Genomic DNA, 22,176 nt, shown 5'->3' with positions numbered 1-22,176 from the left:
TGTCACATGAATTCTCATCCTGACCCCTCATTAACGTTAGAAGTGAAGAGAGAGACATGAATGAGGGACTTGTTGCATCGGCCCTGCTCTTGTCTTGACATCACAGAAATGAAAGGTGTCCATTGTTCCTTGCCCCCAAGATGGAAGCCGCATTGAAATAAATGGAAGTTACTGAAAAGGCTTGCAAAGCAGAGAGAGGCCTGCAATGCAGAGAAGTGCAGACCAGGCTGTCACTGCAGCCCTTGTGCATATTCTTACCAAGGACACAGAGGAAGACAATGTTTCACATTAGCAGAAGAGATAGGGCACCTGCATGTGTACAAGCTGAACATACTCATAAATGTGAGCAGGAAAATTAAGTTTGTGGTCCTTGCACACGTGATCCAAACCTGGAAGACAAAGCCTATTCCCATCCAACTGAAGACAGATGACATAAAAGTAATACGAGGTTGAAAGCTTCATGTTCTGTCTCAAGGCCTGGAGGATTGGATCCTTGAAATGTTGCTCATGGCGTGGTAACTTTCCAAAGTGCCAGGCCTGAGAAGACCCTCTCTGACCAATCCCTACCCTCCTTCCATGCTAGGTCACACTTTGTGGCAAGACCCAATAGAAAAATGTGCTAACCTGACGCCTGTAGTTGCAACATTTACAGGGTGTTCACAGGAGGAGCCACAAGATACTGTTTAGGCAATGAAAGAACTAACCCTATTTGACTTCTATATGTAGCCTACCGTAATAACCATTCCAATCTCACCTTAGGTTTTTGCAATGTATCATTTATTTTGTGATGTCACTTCACATTAAAACTCCATGACAAGACTGTAAACAGTGAGAGAGTATTGGAAATCATGCAATCTCCATGTCTTGATCCCTGTTTCGAAAGCTTTTAATAAACAGTGAGTTTTATCACATTTTTGTCTCTTATGCTTTAGAGTGTGGTGGATTTCCCCTGACCCAGTTCCTCTTGCTTGTATTTGGGGAAATTAACAGGCACTGCCATACTTCAGGTGGTAGCAGAGGATCCTTGCCAAGACCCCCAGTGAATACCGTTTTTTACCGGTGCATGCCCGAGGGGATGCATTGCAACCTGTGAGGTCTGGACCTTTGACCATGCATGGAAACTGGGAGGGTCTACATGAGCCCCTTTGGTAAAATTACTGCCCGCACACCATGGGACGCCAAGCAGAAGAGAAGGCAGAGTGGCAGATTGTGGGAGTGAAAGTGTCAGAGGCTTTCAGCAGATCCACAGAGTGTAGGTATGAGTCCAACAATCTGACACATATTTGGGGAGGGAATTGTTGGGTTGTGACATATTTTTTGTTATTTATGAGAGAATACCTGTTTCCAGGTGTTAACTAGGTTATGGATGAAGAGATGCATGCCTCTGTCTAGGAGCTGGCTTAGGTTGCGGAAGGTGATACCTTATTGAACTTTACAGAAAATATAAAAAATATTAGAAAAATAGATCGCAGCTTATTCTATGCTATGTTGTAGAAGAAAGGCCACACCACTGAGTGGGCATTTTTAAAAGATGATTCCCCTGTGAACAAAAAGCAGGATGACAGCTGTGGGGTATTTGTCTTGTGGTGTTTTGTGCATTGGGGGTTTGTGAGTGCACTCAATCAAATAATTGTACATGTATGGTGGTTGGTGACATCCTAAGAAGGTTGTGAGTAGTGTGGCAAGATTGGCTAATAGGGTTCTATGTTCTTAGATCGCCAGGCTTTTTTAGCTGAGTTTTTTTTGCTGAACATTTTTCGGGCGGAAAAAAACTCATCACATTTTTTTAAAATGTGAGGGGGTCCCCCAAACCCAAAAAAAGGACCCACCGAAGAGAGAAGGGATGCTTAGCCAGCATGAATCCGGGGGCGAAGTGCCCATGGCTCCTCCTCCGACTCCTCAAACAGCTAACCCACCGACTGTATGCCAGGGATTTTACCCCTGAAAGAGTTAAAAGCAGCAGCAGGATACACTAACCCCATGTATGCACCTCCTGCATATAGTAGCAAAGACAAACTTAATGACGGTAAGCTGTTGAATGAGAAAACAGGAACTATGTCTGACAAGCGCAAAGAGTGCAGCGAGCCCCAAGTGAAGTTGATTGGGGCAAAGAAGTAACTCAGGGATGTATAGTGGACAATGGGCCTCATTACGACCCAGGCGGTAAGTTACCGCCTGGGCCGTGACTTTACCACCATGGCGTAAACTACGTTTACGCCATGGTGGTTGGCGGACTTACCGCCCCATTCCGAGGTCGGCGGGGCGGTAAGTCCCCAATCCCCATTTACCCTTCCCCATTCCCATTTTTGCCCCATAGGGCATAATGGGAGTGGGGAAGGCGTTAATTACGCCACCGTAAATTACGGTGGCGTAATTAACTCCATGGTCCCTTAGCGCCATGGATTTTAACACCTGCTAAAAGCAGGTGTTAAAAGCGCCATGGCGCTAAGGGACCTCGTAATTGGCGGTAAGGGGTCGGCGCAGCTAACGCTGGCATTAACCCCTTACCGCCAGGGTCGTAATGAGGCCCAATGAGATATAAGACCCGCCAAATGAGCGGATGGGAGGACATATATTGCTTAAATTGGATGGAAGGAATGTGACGCAGCCCAGGGACCTCGAGGGGGAAGCTAGAAAAGCAAAGGAGGATAGAGGAAGAGGACAGAAAATGGGCAGAGCTACTGGAGGCAGGGAAGAGAAGAGAGAAAGAAGAGAAGAAGGAGCAGGAACAGTTGAGGAAGGAAGCAGAGAAAGTAGAAGAGAAGGAGAAGGAGGCAAGGGAAAAGAGAAGAAGGCAGCAGGTGAAATTGAGAAGGGAGAAGAGGAGAATGGAGATTGAGGGAACTGTTAAAGAATGTTGGTGCAGAGAGGAGGAAGAGAGGGACAAAAGACAGGAGTGGGAGAGAGAGAGAGAAGTAGGGAGAGACGCCTTAAGGAGGTAGAGGATATAATGATAGGTTCTAGACCTTCAGATGACAACACGGAACTGGGAATACAGAGAAGGATTGGGACTTTATACAGAAGCAGGAGGGATAGCAATGCTGCCCTTAAGGCAAGCATGAGCATAGCGGGGTCCCCATCGAGGGTGGGAGGTGACTCGCTGGATAGAGCAACGAGGAGACAGCAGGTGAAAAACATGTTGAGGCGACTTAACTTTGAGGACAAAGGGGATGAAGACAAGGATGACAGTTTAGGGTTAATAGAGTCAGATGAGCAACTATGGGAGTATGATGAAGATGAAGGGAGGAGGCTGCGTCACCCCTCCAAGGGGGTAAACCCAGCATGGGACACACTGGGGGATGAAGAGGAAGATATAGAAAGGGGAAAGCTAGAGCATGAGGGGTGCCTGAAGTGCTCCAGAAGCAGATTGCATAAAGCAGACAAAGGTAATCCATACACGCAGAGGTTGAGAGTTTTACGAGGACAAAACAGAACTAGCATGAGAGGAGCCTTTACAGTCAGAAAAGACTTAGGGAAATATGACAAAGGGTGTGGATTAAGAAGTTTCCGCTGCTAGAAAATGGTGATGGGTGACCACAATATATAGTGTGGCAACAGAAGGACAAGGATAATTTGAGGTGTAAGTTGCCATCATTGACTGGAGGAGCAGGGGGTGACATGAAGAGCTTACTCTCCACCATTCTTGGGGAGGTAGCTAACAATGTTTGGAAATGGGCAGGGTATCCCAGAGTGACAGCGCAAAACACAGCACATGATGGAGCCCTGTTTAATAACTACTGCTCAGCCATATGGCAGGCCCTGAGAGTGCAGTACCCAGACACATCTGACATAAGCACAATTAGGACACGCAAAATGCTTGAGGACAAAGACCCACTCCAATATATTCAGGAGATTCAAGAATGCTGAACTGTGGGACAAAACTGTGGGTTTATTTTACCACATACTAAGCCAGCGATTAACAGAGCAAGTGCAGAAGCAATTGAATGAATTAGTGAGAATAAAGACAAAGCCCTGGTCATAAATTCAGTTGAGTATAGAACGCTATTGTCGACTAATGCAGGAGAACCCGAGAAAGTAACACGAGGAAAGAAAACAGGAAATGTATTCAATGGAAGGGGTGTTATTGACAAGTGAAGAGGGATTGGTTACCCAGAATACACAGTATCGGCAACAAATGGCAGGGGGAAGCTTTGCAGGAAGGGGGGCATTAACTAATGGCCACGGGGAAGAAGAATAGGGTACCTAGTGCAGCAGGGAGGAGACAGATTAACAGGGGACAGCCGAGACCCACGGGACTCCCACCACAATGTTTGACATGCAGAAATATTGGCCACATATCATGAGGGTGTCGAAACAGAGGGGGAATGCAACAGATTGTGGGGTGAAACATACCCGCCAACCTGTAATTCTAAGCAACCCAACTATTATGCCCAAGATCGCACACAGACGCAGACAAATGCACCATCAATGGCACCGGCACAAAATACATCGGCCCAGTCACAGCAGCCCAGGCACGGGTGCACACACAGCCACTGCAAGCAGCACCTCAAGCGCTGATACATCATATTGCTGTAGCCACGTGAAGCATGGATAACACAATGGATACTCCTGCACCAAGGGGGGAGTGACCATAGTGGGTGGGAATCCCTTGACAGGGTCAATGATGACTTTATACCCACAATAGGACAGTGTCATGACCTCTGCTTCCAAAAGGTCAGGGTTTTCCCAACTCCCTTGGAAGCAGATCCATAACCCAGGTTCCGAGTGCCAACCAGTCCCAATTGGGACCTTTTGGACCCAGTCCTGGCGCCAGTGGCACCAGGCTCATAAATATGCCCAGTCCCAGCGCTGGAAGCGCCGGGCTCATAATGCTTGGGTGGACTTACCTGCAGCAGACCATGCTGCTTACTTGCCTGCCAGTTGAGCCTCTGATCCTCTTCTGTTTGGAACTACTTTTCATGTTGGGTGGGGCAGGAGCCACTCCCTAGATTCAGAACACTGGAACTCTTCTGGAAAGCAGGAACTCTTTTCTTACCTAGGCGTGGCTGTGGAAGGAGAACCTAAGCACTACAGGAGGCTATTTAAACCACACCCGGTGGATGAATCTTGCTTTGCGTTATTCTGCATCCTCTGCAGCAGAGCCCTCATCGTGTCTTCTGCATCTGATCCTGGGCCTAAGGAAAAAGGCTTACCATCCTGAATCCAGTCTTCAGCAACACCTATAAAGACAAGAAAGAACAGGTTAGCATTACGGTCTTCAGTGACAGCTCTTCACGTACCTGGTCCATCGGCTGTCACCAACGCCTCGCGCTGCATTCCGGCATCTGAAAGACAAAGGCTTACCTACTCTTCGTGCGCTCCGGAGGTCTTCACACTGCATTCCAGCATCTGAAAGACAAAAGCTTACCAACTCTTCGCACTCTCCGGAGGCCTTTGGCGCTGCATCCCGCATCTGACAGACAAAACAAGGTGCGTTTAAAGACATTGGGGAACTTTAATACTCACGTGCCATTACTCCTTTCCACATCTAACCCAGTGGGTATTCCGGCACCCTGCAGCCGCTCCGAACTTGTACCTGCAAAATAAAAAGACAGTTAGAGCGCATCGTGAAGCAGGCAACAAGCGCTTACTTACGTGCTTCCAGGCGCTTCTATTCATCACACGGGCTCCATCTTCAACTCACTTCAGCCCGTCATCCGCCAACGCCGGAACCCTGCAAAACAAGAGACATCATTACTAAAGACTTTAAAGACATTAGCATTACTCGAAACTTACCGTTCGTGCAGTAAACGACGGACAACTGTCCTCTGAAGTCAAGAGGCCTGCGCTACCTATCCAGTGAAGAAACTGGTTACAGCACCCTGCCCCGAGGCAGATGGCGAGCCCGGCATTCACTTACCTAAGGTGAGAGCTTTAACCTTTGGGGTTCTACTGGAGAGGAGAAAAGGAAAGAGATAGGGACACCCCAATAACCCCAGTTCATTAATCCCATATTTTCTATCCGCAGACATCTTACTCTTCAAGTCAGGCATACAGTGCACAGAGGTCCAGCCCAAAGAGCCAACCGGGTGCTACACATCACCTTTGAAGATACGGTAGTCGCCCAGTCAAGACCGGCGCCTCTGCGAGAATCAGGTGAGCGTTACAGAACGCAAAGCCTACCGCAAAACTCTCGCCCAGGCGCTATGGAAACCTCGGATACTGACCACCTAGCCCGGTTACTTGGGGAACTAAGGGCAGAAGTGCATGCAGCTCGTCAGGAAACTAATGCTCTAAGAAGGGAACTAATTATTTCCAAGGAGAGAACAGACGATCTTGCTAGACAATTGCTACAGTCACAGGCCGGACAGACCCCGTTACCCGCATCAGGGGCAAATCTTCCTTCAACATCCTCTATGAATCCAGTGCAGATCAACCTACCTGGGAATGTACCTCTGGCTCCGCCCGAACGATTTTCTGGTGACCCAAAGAGGTTTGCAGTATTTATCAATCAGTGCCGGCTGCACTTCTTATGCCGGCCAGCAGCCTTTCCAACTGATCAAGCTAAAGTAGCTTTTGTACTTTCGTACCTTAGTGGCAATGCGGCAGACTGGTCGATCCCTCTAGTTACTCAAGATGATCCGGTTCTCCATGATTTTCAAGCCTTTCAGCTTAGTATGGAAAAACTGTTCGCAAGACATTCACAGGGGCAGGCCTTGGACAATGAGCTTCTTTCGTTGCGACAGGGTAATCAAGACCTTTTGGCTTATATTGCATCTTTCAATAGACTAATAGTGTAAACTCAATGGCCTGAGGACAAAAGGATTACGCTGTTTTTTAGAGGTCTACGTGGAGAGCTCAAAGACGTTTTAGCCCAAGTAGTGAATCCCCCACAAGACTGTTCGGATTATATAGACTTGGTCGTTCAAATAGATCACAGACTGCAGAACAGGAAGGCCGATCGTTCCATGTTTGATGCTCGAGTATTTTCCAAACCGCCAACTCCTTCCAAAGGAGTAGACTCCGGGGAACCCATGCAAATAGGGGGTCTGAAAGGTCCTCTAACACAAAAGGAGCGGGATAGGAGAAAACAGTTGCAATTATGCCTCTATTGCGGAAACTCAGGGCACTTTCTTCGAGACTGTCCGGTGAAACCTGCCAAGAAGGCAGTAGGAGCTGCAGTTACCAAAGTTACAAACTCTGAGCAGGGAAACGACCTCGCCCGACAAGAATAGAGGTCCTCTTGCCGAGCGTGAAAACCAGTTCCGTGACCTTGCATTTCGTGATACCTATGGTCCTCATTAGCCCTGATAATCCGGATCGATTACATGCAATTGAAGCTTACGTCGACAGCGGTGCCATCGGCAATTATGTGGATCATGAAATGGTTTTGAGGATGAATCTAACTCTTTGTCCCAAGGCTGTAAAGGACGTCATTACTACGGTGGATGGTACGGAGATAGCCTCCGGGCCAGTAACGCATACCACTCAAGAGGTGACGCTAGTAAGTCAAGATGGGCACCATGAGAAGATCGTGTTCGATGTGATCAAGGCCCCTCAGTTTCAGATTATTCTAGGAATACCTTGGTTAGAGAAACACAATCCTCTGACCGATTGGCGAGCAAGAACGGTCCAGTTTCCAGAATGTGTCTCTACTTGTCACCCTCCACCTGGTGTTGCACTGGCAGCAATTTCTTCAGAGACTCCCCAGTTACCTTCCGAATACCTAGAATACCAAGATGTTTTCCGGAAGGATCAGGCTAACTCTCTACCTCCTCATAGGTCTTATGACTGCCAGATAGACCTGATACCTGGATCTACTCCTCCTTGTAGTAGAATTTATGCCCTCACCGAGCCTGAGAACCTTCACCTTTGACAATACCTGGATCAATACCTGGCAAATGGGTTTATTCGTCCTTCCAAGTCCCCTGCTTCTTCAGCTTTGTTCTTCGTTCCAAAAAAGGAAGGAGACCTTAGAACTTGTATCGATTATCGCTCCCTGAACCAGCTCACCGTTAAGAATAGATATCCGTTACCTTTGATCCCTGAACTCCTGGACCAAGTCAGAAAAGCATGCATATATACCAAGCTGGATCTTAGAGGAGCTTACCACTTGGTACGAGTAAAAGAGGGCGATGAATGGAAGACAGCCTTCCGCACCAAGTATGGGCTATTTGAATATCAGGTCATGCCCTTCGGAATTTGCAATGCCCTGGCCGCCTTTCAATATTTTATGAACGATGTCCTCAGAGAGCTCATAGATGTGTGTGTTGTTGTTTACATTGACGACATCCTCGTTTATTCTTCATCGGAATCTGAACATCGGAAACACGTGAAAATGGTCCTCGAAAGATTGCGTCAACACAAACTTTTCGCTAAGCTGGAAAAATGTGTTTTCAACGTGACTGAAGTTGAATTCTTGGGATTCATATTATCACCTGGCGGAGTGCGTATGGATTCAAAGAAGGTCGATGCAGTTCTCAAATGGCCATCACCATCCTCCGTAAAAGGTGTGCAAAGCATGTTAGGCTTCGCTAACTTCTACCGCAGGTTTATCCCCGGATTCTCTCGAATAGTCCAGCCCATCACTGCCTTGTTAAAGAAAAACAAACGTTTTGAATGGTCTACCGAGGCGGAACAAGCTTTCCAGGATTTGAAGACTAAATTTATCTCTGCACCAATCTTAAAACACCCTCGCCCCAAACTCCCCTACATCGTGGAAACTGATGCTTCAAGCCTTGCCATGGGGGCAGTTCTATCACAAAAGGACCCGGTAACCAATCAGTTGCATCCCGTGGCATTTTGGTCCCGCAAATTCTCGCCTCCTGAAATCAATTACACGATTACTGACAAGGAACTTCTGGCTATCAAGTCTGCCTTTAAGGCTTGGCGGCATTATCTGCTGGGGGCCCGACACACTGTTACTGTGATTACGGATCACCGAAACCTGCAATATTTGAAAACCGCAAAAGCCCAATCCTCTAGACAACTCCGTTGGGCATTATTCTTTGCCGAGTTTGACTTCATAATTACCTATCGACCTGGTACAAAGAACGGTAAAGCTGATGCCCTTTCTCGGATGGGAGTGGAAGAACACTTGATCAACCCTAAACCTGTACCAATCATTCCCGAACAAAGAATTCTGGGTGTAATCGCCACAGAATCCATAGAGGAAGTTAAGGATAAAGCCAGGCAACTTGTAACTCCAGCAAACATACAGAATTGGCATCTGCAGGGAAAGGACTTTGCAGTAAAGGACAACTTATTGTATTTCCAAGAACGATTATACCTACCCAGCACAGATTTACAGAAAAAAGTAATCTCTTGTTATCAGGATTCTTTAATGGAAGGTCATCCCGGTATGGCCAAGACCTCAGAAAAGATCAAGCACTACTTCTGGTGGCCGTCTTGGAAAAAAGATATCAGAGACTTTATAATGTCCTGTGGAGTATGCGCCCAAAACAAGAGTCAAAAGGAAAGACCAGCAGGCCTCTTACGCCCTATTGACATCCCACCTCGCCCTTGGCATACGCTTTCTATGGACTTCATCACCGATCTACCTCCATGCTCCGGATACAATACGATTCTAGTAATCGTGGACTTATTCTCCAAGATGGCGCATTTCATTCCGCTCAAAGGTTTGCCAACAGCAGCAACTCTGGCCCGAGAATTTCTCGAAAACATCGTCCGACTGCACGGTTTTCCTTCGGTTCTAATTTCGGATCGAGGTAGTCAATTTTTTTCTCATTTTTGGCGAAGTTGCTGTCGCTCGGCTCAAATTGATGTGAGACTATCGACCAGTCACCACCCTCAGACCGACGGACAAACCGAGAGGACCAATCAAACTCTGGAACAGTATTTACGCTGCATGCTGCAACAAACTGAAAAAACTTGGAAAGACATCCTTTGGATAGCCGAATATGCCTACAATAACTCTGTCCATTCGGGAACTGGGAAAACCCCGTTTTTTCTTTTGTATGGCAGTCACCCTCGAACCTCGGAGTTGGATCCCCTCCAAGATCTTGAAACACCAGCAGTAGACTACCTGCATTCTACAATCACCCAAGCCTTTAAGGAAGCTGTTTCTCACCTTCAAAGGGCTAAAGAACAATACAAGAAAGGAGCAGATCAACATCGGAAGGAAGCCCCTCAATATCAAGTAGGGGATCAAGTCTGGTTATCCACCAAATATCTACCTCTAAAAGGGCCACGCACATTCAACCCAAGATACCTTGGTCCCTATTCCATCACTACCATAGTAAACCCAGTAGCGGTCAAGTTGGACTTGCCCCCGCACATGAAGATACATCCGGTCTTCCACGTCTCTCTATTAAAACCCGTGCAACCTCAAACCCGACTAACTAAATCTCCAAAACCTATCCTAGTTGATGGAGAACTCGAGTTTGAAGTCAAAAGCATTCTGGACTCCAAGATCTCCAAATCTAAACTATTTTACCTAATTGACTGGAAAGGCTACGGCCCCCAAGAGCGATCCTGGGAACCTGCTGAATATGTCCACGCTCCTCGCCTAATCAAAAGATTTCACCGAACATTTCCTGACAAGCCAAAACCCCCGGAGAAGCCCGGTTTGGGAGGGGCCTTGAGGGGGGGTACTGTCATGATCTCTGCTTCCAAAAGGTCAGGGTTTTCCCAACTCCCTTGGAAGCAGATCCATAACCCAGGTTCCGAGTGCCAACCAGTCCCAATTGGGACCTTTTGGACCCAGTCCTGGCACCAGTGGCACCAGGCTCATAAATATGCCCAGTCCCAGCGCTGGAAGCGCCGGGCTCATAATGCTTGGGTGGACTTACCTGCAGCAGACCATGCTGCTTACTTGCCTGCCAGTTGAGCCTCTGATCCTCTTCTGTTTGGAACTACTTTTCCTGTTGGGTGGGGCAGGAGCCACTCCCTAGATTCAGAACACTGGAACTCTTCTGGAAAGCAGGAACTCTTTTCTTACCTAGGCGTGGCTGTGGAAGGAGACACCTAAGCACTACAGGAGGCTATTTAAACCACACCCGGTGGATGAATCTTGCTTTGCGTTATTCTGCATCCTCTGCAGCAGAACGCTCATCGTGTCTTCTGCATCTGATCCTGGGCCTAAGGAAAAAGGCTTACCATCCTGAATCCAGTCTTCAGCAACACCTATAAAGACAAGAAAGAACAGGTTAGCATTACGGTCTTCAGTGACAGCTCTTCACTTACCTGGTCCATCGGCTGTCACCAACGCCTCGCGCTGCATTCCGGCATCTGAAAGACAAAGGCTTACCTACTCTTCGTGCGCTCCGGAGGTCTTCACACTGCATTCCGGCATCTGAAAGACAAAAGCTTACCAACTCTTCGCACGCTCCGGAGGCCTTCGGCGCTGCATCCCGCATCTAACAGACAAAACAAGGTGCGTTTAAAGACATTGGGGAACTTTAATACTCACGTGCCATTACTCCTTTCCACATCTAACCCAGTGGGTATTCCGGCACCCTGCAGCCGCTCCGAACTTGTACCTGCAAAATAAAAAGACAGTTAGAGCGCATCGTGAAGCAGGCAACAAGCGCTTACTTACGTGCTCCAAGGCGCTTCTATTCATCACACGGGCTCCATCTTCAACTCACTTCAGCCCGTCATCCGCCATCGCCGGAACCCTGCAAAACAAGAGACATCATTACTAAAGTCTTTAAAGACATTAGCATTACTCGAAACTTACCGTTCGTGCAGTAAACGACGGACAACTGTCCTCTGAAGTCAAGAGGCCTGCGCTACCTATCCAGTGAAGAAACTGGTTACAGCACCCTGCCCCGAGGCAGATGGAGAGCCCGGCATTCACTTACCTAAGGTGAGAGCGTTAACCTTTGGGGTTCTACAGGAGAGGAGAAAAGGAAAGAGATAGGGACACCCCAATAACCCCAGTTCATTAATCCCATATTTTCTATCTGCAGACATCTTACTCTTCAAGTCAGGCATACAGTGCACAGAGGTCCAGCCCAAAGAGCCAACCGGGTGCTACACATCACCTTTGAAGATACGGTAGTCGCCCAGTCAAGACCGGCGCCTCTGCGAGAATCAGGTGAGCGTTACAGACAGCTCACAGACTGACTTGATGTGTTCAATCCTATCTGTTATACCCAACCAGAATGAGGAACCACGTGTAGGGGTAACAATAGGTGACACATTTTGTCTCTTTTCTCGTGGATACAGGGGTGACTAGATCCTGTATTAGGAAGGGGAGATACCCCATTTCTTGCATTGGAATGAATGCTCAAGGTTTTTCTGGGGCTGCAGATTTGGTTCCATTTACTGAAGAATTGGCAGCTTCCACTGGGGAGCATGACCTTAATATGCCACTATTATATTCTCGCCAGACACCAGTTAACAAAATGAGAAGGGACATAATGACAACTTTTAACATGACCATTTAATTTACTGAAAAAGGGATGGTGTGCTCTACCCCAGAGATTCACTATATGAATGCACAAGAATGTATCCATACATTCTGTTGCCAGACTGTACAGAGAGATGGGTGTCCCTAGATCCTGAGGTATTCCAGTATGGTGAGGAAGTACTGCTAGCATGGCTTCCAGGGATACAGGGCAAGCTACTTTGCTTGACAAACAAGGTTTTGTTCAGACAATAAATTCCCTTAGACAAGGAAGAAGGACAGGCGTTTCCACTAGTCAGAGACTGTTATAGTCAGGAACAAGAGCATAGTACAGCATGGGACTGATGATACAGGGCGAGCATGGAGAGCAGTATTTGCAGTAGCATGGCACAGACTGACTTACTTGACAGACAAAGAACTGTTCCGTGATGACTATTCAGATATTGAGACAGTGTTCTTTATGAGCATTACTTAATGGGTAAGAATTAATTACAGGGAATTATCACAGAGGATGGCCCTGATGAAAAAGTCACCACCGCCATTTCTTGAGGAAGACGTAGCACAAGTACAACACATATTATGTACCAACAGCTCATATGCCTGTTGAAAGGAGTAGGAGCAGTTAAGATAAAACTCAAGCCAGGGGTGATTTTACTGATGGCAAAGCAGTACCCTCTAGCTAGAGAGGCAGACAAAGGCATTTTTGGGACAATGTCCATGCTAGTGCAGCAGGGACTCCTAGTGCCCTCAATGTAAAACAGCTATGTACCCGGTGAAGAAGCGACTGGGAGATTGTGGGATTTTATCCAGGATTTGCACCCTTTCAACAATATTGTTGAAGAAGAGTTTCCTTTAGTTCCAACCTAGTGACAATACTATGCAGTTTCCCATCAGAAGCCACTCATTTCATGGTGATAGACTTGTAGAATGCGTTTTTCTCTATCCCACTTCATGAAGAATCACAGGATTTGACTTTGTTCCAATACAGAAATTGGAAGTGGAAACACACAAGGCTGCCACAGGGGTACTGTGAATAACCTTCTATACTCAAAAGCATCCTTCAAATGGACCTGGGGAATGTACATTTAGACAGCATGGTGATTCAATATATGGACAACATCTTGATATGCAGTAGGTCAGTGGAGCAGTGCCGAAAAGACTTTGACAGTCTTGGCAGAAAAGGGTTACAAGGTGGACAGGGCAAAATTACAATACTGCAAGAGGTAGGTCCTATATATTGGACAGCTAATATCCCAAGATCATTGAAGGGTGACTCCTGAAAAAGCAGAGACAATTATGAGAATGCCGCCACCAAAGACAGTGAGGGAGATGCATTCATTCTTAGGTCTTTTTAATTATTGCAGAGCATGGGTGTTTGACTACAGTACATACACTAAACCTCTTTTAAACAGGCTCAAAGAGGTTCTCATCTCCAGCTGTCCCTTACTCTCCTCCCTTGGCTACCTTGCCCTCTTTTCCTTCCTCCTCTGCCCCCATCTCAAGCTCCCTCCTCACCTCCGCAGGGCGTACCTCTTAATTGTACCCCTCCACAGACAGTCTTCAAGGCTGGCAGCCTTCTTCGCCTTGCCACTCTCAACTCTCGTTCTGCTTTCAAACACTCCGCTGACATCTGTCACCTCCTTGAAGAACTTGACCTTGATGTCCTAGGTTTTACCGAGACATGGTTCACAGCCAGCTCTGTCACAAGCTTTGACACTCTCCTCCCTGACAGCTACAAGATCCTCTCCACCAGTGGCGGCTGCTATCATAGGGCGGCCGGGCGCCGCCCCCCAGAAAGAAAGAGAGAAGCTAAAAGAGATTCAATCAGAGAAGTTCTCTGATTGAATCTCTTTTAGGTTCTAGAAGGTGCATTTCCTTTGCCAACAGCGCGGGGGCGCTGTGGCAAGGCTAGGCTATGTGTATGTCTGTGACTGTGTAGGGCTGGGCCCGGCTTTCATAGCGGGGCGCGTCCCAATTTACTCTTCTTTTTTAATAGTAGAGTGCGTGGAGTTTGTAGCTCCACGCACTCTACGTAGCATCTTTAATTAGCAGGCTGGCGGGGCGCTTCAGGGTTGGCCCCGCCAGCATAAAATGTGCGCAAACAGCACACTGAAGATTCCTTCCCCCTAGCTACAGTAATGTCATTGGCTGTTTTCCAGCCAATGACAAACCTTGCATTGGCTGGCAAACAGCCAATGACATTACTGTATCTATGCAGGTGGCGCAGGGTGTGTACATGCGCCTGCACCACCTTCACACTTCTCTTCCCGATGAGAGCGACGAGTGGACAAGACCTGCTGAGACCAGAGAGAGACAGCTTTGAGCCCTTGCCTGCGGTAAGTTACTAGTACCCCCTGTTTCGGGCGTGTGTGTAACACGGCCCCTACACAGTCAGCACTGAAAGACATGCAAGCCAGGGCCTACCCGTCTTTCAGTGCTGACTGGAGGGACCGTGTAGGCAAGGGCCTTGTGTCACTAAGGTTGCCTGCATTAGAAGCCAGGCTTCTTTCTGAGTCGGGCAGTGCCCTTCTCTCGTCTTTGACAAGAGAGGTGCCCAGCCCGACTCAGAAAGAAGCCTGTTGTGCTGTGCATGGTGTGACCGTGCCAGAGAGGTGCCCGACTGCTTGCGGACCCCAAGGTGTCTTCAGCAACGTCCGGTGCTGGAAACACCTTGGGGCCTGTGGGGCAGTTGGCAGACATGGGCCCTGATTCAGGGATAGGCCTGACTGGGCCTGTCCTGCTGCATCAGACCCTGGCAGGCCTGGTCGGCCTGCCCTGCTGCATCGGCGCTTGCACAGAATAAAAAATGATTTTTTTATTCAGTTACTTAACTGAATAACAATCATCTATTTGTGTGTGCGCGTCGCGTGCACTGCAGCGGCATGCACGCAGCCAGGCCAGGCAGCAGGCCAGCTTTCCCATACGCTTCAGCATAGCATGGTGCTTTGTTTGCGATAAGTGTAGGATTCCCAGGGCTGAGCAATTTCTGTGTTTTTATGGCACTGTGCATTGTTGCCAAATAACTGTGATAATAATTTCGAAGTGGGTTTTGTGAATTTATGTGATGCCTGGATTCGATTAAATATGGTTGTCAATAAAGGTTGCAATTGGTTTACATTCAGATTTCATAATGGCGTGTGGAGTTAATATTTTGTGTAAACATACTTTGTTGGTAATTGAAATGTACATCCCGCCTGAACGGGACTGATCGCGTCCGGTTTTGGAGCTCGTAGCTTTTATTTATGGCAGGTAAAGGGAGTGAATTTCGTAAGACAAGCACACGTTTTTATTTCTTGAAAGCATTCTGTTTCTGTGCAGCATATTGAGAAGGAATGCAATGTTATATGTGGCGAACAAACTTACTGCTTGCTATGTATTATAATGAAGGTTGGTTATTAATAAAGGTACATTCCCAGTGACCTTGTGTGTATAATTATTCTTAAATTATATGTACATATAATAATGGGAAAATTAGGTGTTTGGGTGAATACACGCAGAGTTTAGTATTAGACTACAATAATATAAGTGTGGAAATTATTTTGCTTTAAATCTATGAAGTTTGACTAACCTACAGGTCTGTAAAATGACAATAAGGATAACAATGTGAGGACGATTAGGAAAGGTTTAATTGTCATGTGGCCACGTAGGAAGCGAAGCAGGGCCTGTTTGGGTTGTTCATTGGATGGGACACTGCACAGTTCTTGGCACGTTATGGGTTGAGCTCCTTTAAAGTCAGGGCTGTTGCACGGGCATAACTCCCCCGTGCTTTAGATGTACTGGTGCATTACCAGCACCCCTCGTTATCACACAGGCACTGTACATGTGTAGGTCACTCGTGTCACGAGAGTTGGAGAACTTTTTCAACTCTCAGTTAAGGGTCACCCGGGGCACAATGGCAATATCAATGGAAAGGGTGAGTTGCGCATATAAAGGTGCTGGCAAGCACAAGCAGAGAGGGAGCATAGGAGTAAAAGCTTACTGGGGTGATATTTGTAACCAACAATTATTGTCTTTCCTGAGGAGTTTCACCTCTTTGCATGGGGAAACTCCTCACACAAGTAAATACACACAAAGTACATGTTTCCAGAGTCACTGTCAGTCCCATCCTCTCTCCATGAATTCCTATCCCAATTAAACATGAGACATCTGTTTAACAGTCGCCACACAAACTTGCTAAAATATGCTTTAAAATGTCTTTCCAAATTGTGCAATTATCAGGAGAGCGCAGTTGCCCTGTAAAGAATTATAGTTGCATTCAGAGAGTGAGGAGATTTCCTTCTGTGCCCTGTACCTACATCCATTCCAGTTTTCAAATTCACTTTAACCTCTGACACGACACCACAGGGGTGTTGCTAGGTCTGGCAAAGATCCGGGGCTACACTGATGTCGGGATTATCAGGACTCGGGGCTAGCTAGCCTTTTGATTGAAGCCCCTGAGATTCTATCTGGGGCTACAACCAAAAGACACAGGGCTATAGCTCCCCCCCACCCCCAGCAATGCCTCTGGTGCCCAAGGGTCCAATGCTATCCAAGGGAGTCGTGCAGGGCTGCTTTGCCTTTGATTGTCCTCATAAATGTATTCACCAGTCACTGACTATGAGTGCCAGAACCTAATTTACAAAAGTGTTTTACAATTGCACAATTCCATTGGAAAACGTTTTGTAAATCAGGCCTTCAGTTTCTCTTCATATGTCGCTCTTTTCCCGTGTGCTGAAAGAGCCATCTTTCCTCTATCTTGAGAACATTTCTAAAGAGTGACAAGCAGAGCTAACGCTCACAATGGGTAACTGAGCCAGCACCATTTTCCCTTTTTCTCTCGTCACCGTGAGAGAGATGGAAAACTCGCCACTGCTCGCTATCTACCTGTAGTTACACGAGGCAAATATGCGTGAAGTGCTGGTGCGTGCTATAAAAATAAACAAAGATGATTTAAGTAACTTACTTTCTTATATCACTGCCCCCAGAGCTATGCACTCTCCGAGAGCTGCTTTCATGCGTTCCTCCTCTGCCATCTGGCCCCTCCCTGAATATGCTCCACATTGTCTTCAAATCCATCTATGGGCGCACACCTCTGAGCACAGTCCATCTCCTAGCCCCTAATCCTGCCTGAGCCCATTCGCGAAACCACTTCTAGCACCTTTGCTAGACAAACAATTCTGTACTATCCATCCCCAATCTCCTCTGAGCACGTGGCATCTACTACCATAAATGTATGTCAACAATGGTAGTATAAATTGGGTGGAGGGGTGGCGAGTGGCGATGAATGTAGGAAGGAGATCCCGCTGCAATAGCAAAGGACCTTCATGGACATATGCATGGCAGGGCACCCAGCCCGATTACACTATAATGTTGGACATTGGACTTTATCGTTGGAACTTGCAGTACCATTTCGGTACTGCAAGTTCCAGAGAAAACATTTGTGTAGGTTTGTGGAGTTTAAAATATGCACACCTTTTAACGTTTTCAAAAACACTATTAGAAGCAAATATCTTCTCTTGGTTTTGTCTGTGTATTGATTTTATGAAAGACAAATGCCATTCGTCATGTGCAATTTGGATGGTTATGCAAAGCCAATTTAATGAAATGTGCATATTTCACCTTGATATGGTCATTTCTGGCGACAGCACAACCCACTGCATTTGCAGATGAGTCCCCCCACTTCTATTTTTAGGACTTGACCCCTTCTATCAGTTCTTGTACACGGGGATCAAAAGCCACATCACTCTGCCGAGAGGTGGGTCACTGCCAGCTCCCGGGACTGGGAGGCATGCATTGCAGAGGAATTTGCTGAGACTCTCATCCATCTTGTTACAGTACACGGGAAACCCCTATAGGTAAGAGACCTCCTTTATGCAGAACATAATTCAGCCATACTTAGACAATGACTGAGTGACGTCACGTTTGCATGGCATTTGCGGCATAATCCGCATTGTATGAACTGGTGGCCTTATTAGTTTGGGCTATTTGCACCACCTATTAGGCAAAACGTGTGCATTAGCGCACAGATAGGGAGAAATGGCACATGTGGAGGGACACACAGCTTGTTGGTGCTGTTTGGTTATTTGCCCTCCCATTGACTTCCCATGGCCATGCTAATTTCTATGGCCATTTCCTCGTAGTACCTTCCCTTCCCCGCCCATAACTCCTCTTCATGGGAATTCTATGAGCTCGAGTCGATTTATTCAAGCCTTACCATTAACCTTCGTACTTTAGGGCCTGCCTGTGTTTTTAAAGCAGTCTTCTAAGAGTTAATGACTTGATGGAGCTGTAGACCTGGTGTAATAAAAATGATTTAACCAGGTTCGTCTTCCGCCACTCGATTTGTAAGCGCTATACATGTCTTTCACTAAAGGACTGTTAAAAACAAGCATTGGCAAAGCCAACAGCTTTGGCCTGTCTTTAATTATTAGGCATTTGCCAGGCACTGCTATTATATGCCCAGGCACTTGCACCATTTTGCAGCTGCTACCATTAATGATGAATTTCTTTATGTATACACCATAGTACCTACTATTCTCAAATGTACAAGCTGCTGTAAAATACACCACCACACTTGCACACGTAAGAATAATGCCCACCATTAGTATGTAAAACCTAATGCTTTTTATGTCATATTTCGGTGGGTTTTGGACAGTAAATAGCATATTTTGGAGGCCAGTTTCAAAAAAATGTGCAGGGGTAGAACCACCCCACTTGGGTGGTGTGGGCTTGCACGCTGCGCGTGCTCGCTCTGAAAATTCGCCCGGGGATCTTTACGCCCCACCAGCTTTCAAACTCACCAGCCGCCACTGCTCTCCACCCCTAGATCCACCCGGCCTGGAGGGGGTGTACCCCTGATCTTCTCTGAGTGAATTCCCACCTCTATCATCCCCACTGAGACTTACTCCTCTTTTGAATGTCTTCTCTGCAGGCTCTCCCTGTCTCCTAGCCACTCTCGTACTGTTGCTACTCTCTACCAGCCCCCTGGTCAAATCACCTCTTTTCTCTCTGAGTGGGTAGACCTATCCTCCTCCCTCCTGGCCTCAACCACTCAACTCCTCCACCTTGGTGACCTCAACATTCATCTTGATTCTCACTGTTATTCATTCGTGCTCTTTCGCGACCTCTGCGATTCACTCTCCCTCTCTAGCCTCCCCTCTAGCCCGACTCACTCAGATAGTCACACACTTGATACTTGATGTCTTGTTCTTCACCGGCCTCCCCCTCTATATTCCTCTCACTACTCCTGGAGTGATCACTGCCTTGTCTCCCCCTATCTTTCCATCTCCTCCCCTCAAGCCAAGCCTACCCCACAATTGCCACCCACCTTCTCAGACATCCGGCCCATGAAGTGTGTGTCACTCAAGGCCTTCACTGCCACTCCCCCCCCTCGACCCCTGGCTGACTCACACCCTGACACAGCCCTGTCGCTGCTTTACTCCACTATTTCTGCTACTCCTGATGCTCTTGCCCCTGTCATGAGGATCAATTTGAAGTCCAAAGCCAAGTGCAATTGTTGGTATGACTCCAACCTAGCTACCTAAATGTAGGGTGGCTGAGAGGAAATGGAGGGCTTCTTGCTCATCTTCTGACAAACTGGCTTGCCGCCTGCTCCAGAGGCAATACCGACTCTCTGTCTGCACCAAGAAGAGAGTCCACATTCAATCTCTTTAAAATCTGGAAGGAGCTTGCCAACCCTGCTGCAGTCTCCACCCCTCCACTAGCCTCCCAAGCTCTTTGCAATGCCCTTGTCTCTCACTTTATCTCTAAAACCCAGGACATCTTGTCCACCCTCTCCTTCACTCCCCTTCCTATCCCAAATTCTTCTCTGCTTACTGGCCCTCCCTCTGCTACCCCCTCCCTCTTTCTCCTCCTTTCATCTTTTCTCCCCTGATGAAGTCACTAAACAAGTCCGATCTGTGAAAGCCTCATCAAAACAGGTCGATCCCTGTTTCTCTAAAACCATTAAGGACCACGTCAATACCCTTGCCGATTTCTGCAACCTCTCCTTTGCCTCTGGACCTTTCCCCTACCCTCTGAAGCACTCCCTTGTGCATCCTCTCCTCAAAAAACCCTCAGGAGATCCTTCTTGTTCTGCTAACTATCGGCCAATTTCCATTACACCCTTTCTGGGTAAACTCCTGAAATAGCTGGCCTTCTCTCAGCTTAACCTTGATTCTGATTCTGTTGGCTCTCTCAATGACCTCAAAGCTGGCTTCAGAGCTGCCAGAAGCACGGAACCTGGTCTCCTGAACATCTGTGAAGATCTGCTCTCTAACCTTGACTCTAACATCTTGTCCACCCTCTCCTCCACTGACCATCCTATCCCAACTTCTTCTCTGCTTACTGGCCCTCCCTCTGCTACCCCCTCCCTCTTTCTCCTCCTTTCATCTTTTCTCCCCTGATGAAGTCTCTAAACAAGTCCGATCTGTGAAAGCCTCATCAAAACAGGTCCATCCCTGTTCCTCTAAAACCATTAAGGACCACGTCAATACCCTTGCCAATTTCTGCAACCTCTCCTTTGCCTCTGGACCTTTCCCCTACTCTCTGAAGCACTCTCTTGTGCATCCTCTCCTCAAAAAACCCTCAGGAGATCCTTCTTGTCTTGCTAACTATCGCCCAATTTCCATTACACCCTTTCTGGGTAAACTCCTGAAAAAGCTGGCCTTCTCTCAGCTTAACCTTCATTCTGATTCTGTTGGCTCTCTCAATGACCACAAATCTGGCGTCAGAGCTGCCAGAAGCACGGAACCTGGTCTCCTGAACATCTGTGAAGATCTGCTCTGTAACCTTGACTCTAACATTCCCTCTGTCCTCATCCTACTTGATCCCTCCTCTGCTTTCAACACGGTCAACCATACCACCCTGCTCAACCGTCATTGTGACAACCTGGGCATCAATGATCAGGCTCTGGCCTGGCTGACCTCTTTCCTCTCTGATTGACCCTCCCAGGTACAACTTGGGTTCTTCTATCTCCCTCTGTACCTGTGTTGTTCCCCAGGGGCCTAACCTGTCGCCCTGGCTTTTCAACCAATACCTGACAACTCTCACCTACCGCATTTCCATTATCTGCTCTAATTTCCAGTGCTATGCTGATGACACCCAACTCTTTTCAGGCTTCCTTCAGCTACCTCCTCTCCTTCCCTCATCTCTGATTGCCTAATTGCCATTCAAAATTGGTGTGCTGCCAATGATCTATGTCTAAATGCCAACCAGAGCAAGATCGTCCTCATTGGTACACCTTCACCATCCTTTCCCCTCACTCTCTGGCCAGCCTCCCTAAGCCCTCCTCCTACCTCCACCTGCGAGGCTAAGAACCTTGGGGTCATCTTCGACTCTACACTGTCCTTCACCTCACACATCTATGATGTTTCTAAAAAATCTAACTTCTTACTGCACCTCCTCAGATGTACTCTGCCTTTCCTCTCCTTCCCTCAGAAGCTCACTGTCTCCCAACCTCTGGTTCTCTCCAGATTGGACTACTGTAAAAGCCTCTTTCTAAATCTACCTGCCTCCACACTCTGCCCTTTACAACTAATCCAGAACAGGATAGCTAGACTTGTCCTTGGCCTCAACCCCTGGGATTGTATCTCTCCAACTCTGAAATCCCTCCATTGGCTCCCATGGGATGCAAGGATTACATTTAAAACCCTCTGCATTGTCCACAAGGCTTTCTGGGGCCTGAGTCAAAGAATACCTTCAACTATCCCTCTGTAAATACCTCCCCTCTCGACCCCTTCACTCCTCTACTTCTAACTCCCTCAGCGTCAGTCGTTTTTCAAGGAAACATGCCGGTGGTAGATCTCTGTTTTCGGCTGGGGGTGATCTGTTCTCTCTTTGGCACTGTGCACATGGCCAACCTCTGTCCTTCGGGCCCAAGTACC

The sequence above is a fragment of the Ambystoma mexicanum genome, chromosome 7p, assembly GCF_040938575.1.
Source record: "Ambystoma mexicanum isolate Mex_15411 chromosome 7p, UKY_AmexF1_1, whole genome shotgun sequence".
In the NCBI taxonomy this organism is placed as follows: Eukaryota; Metazoa; Chordata; class Amphibia; order Caudata; family Ambystomatidae; genus Ambystoma; species Ambystoma mexicanum.
This window is presented reverse-complemented; position numbering follows the sequence as displayed.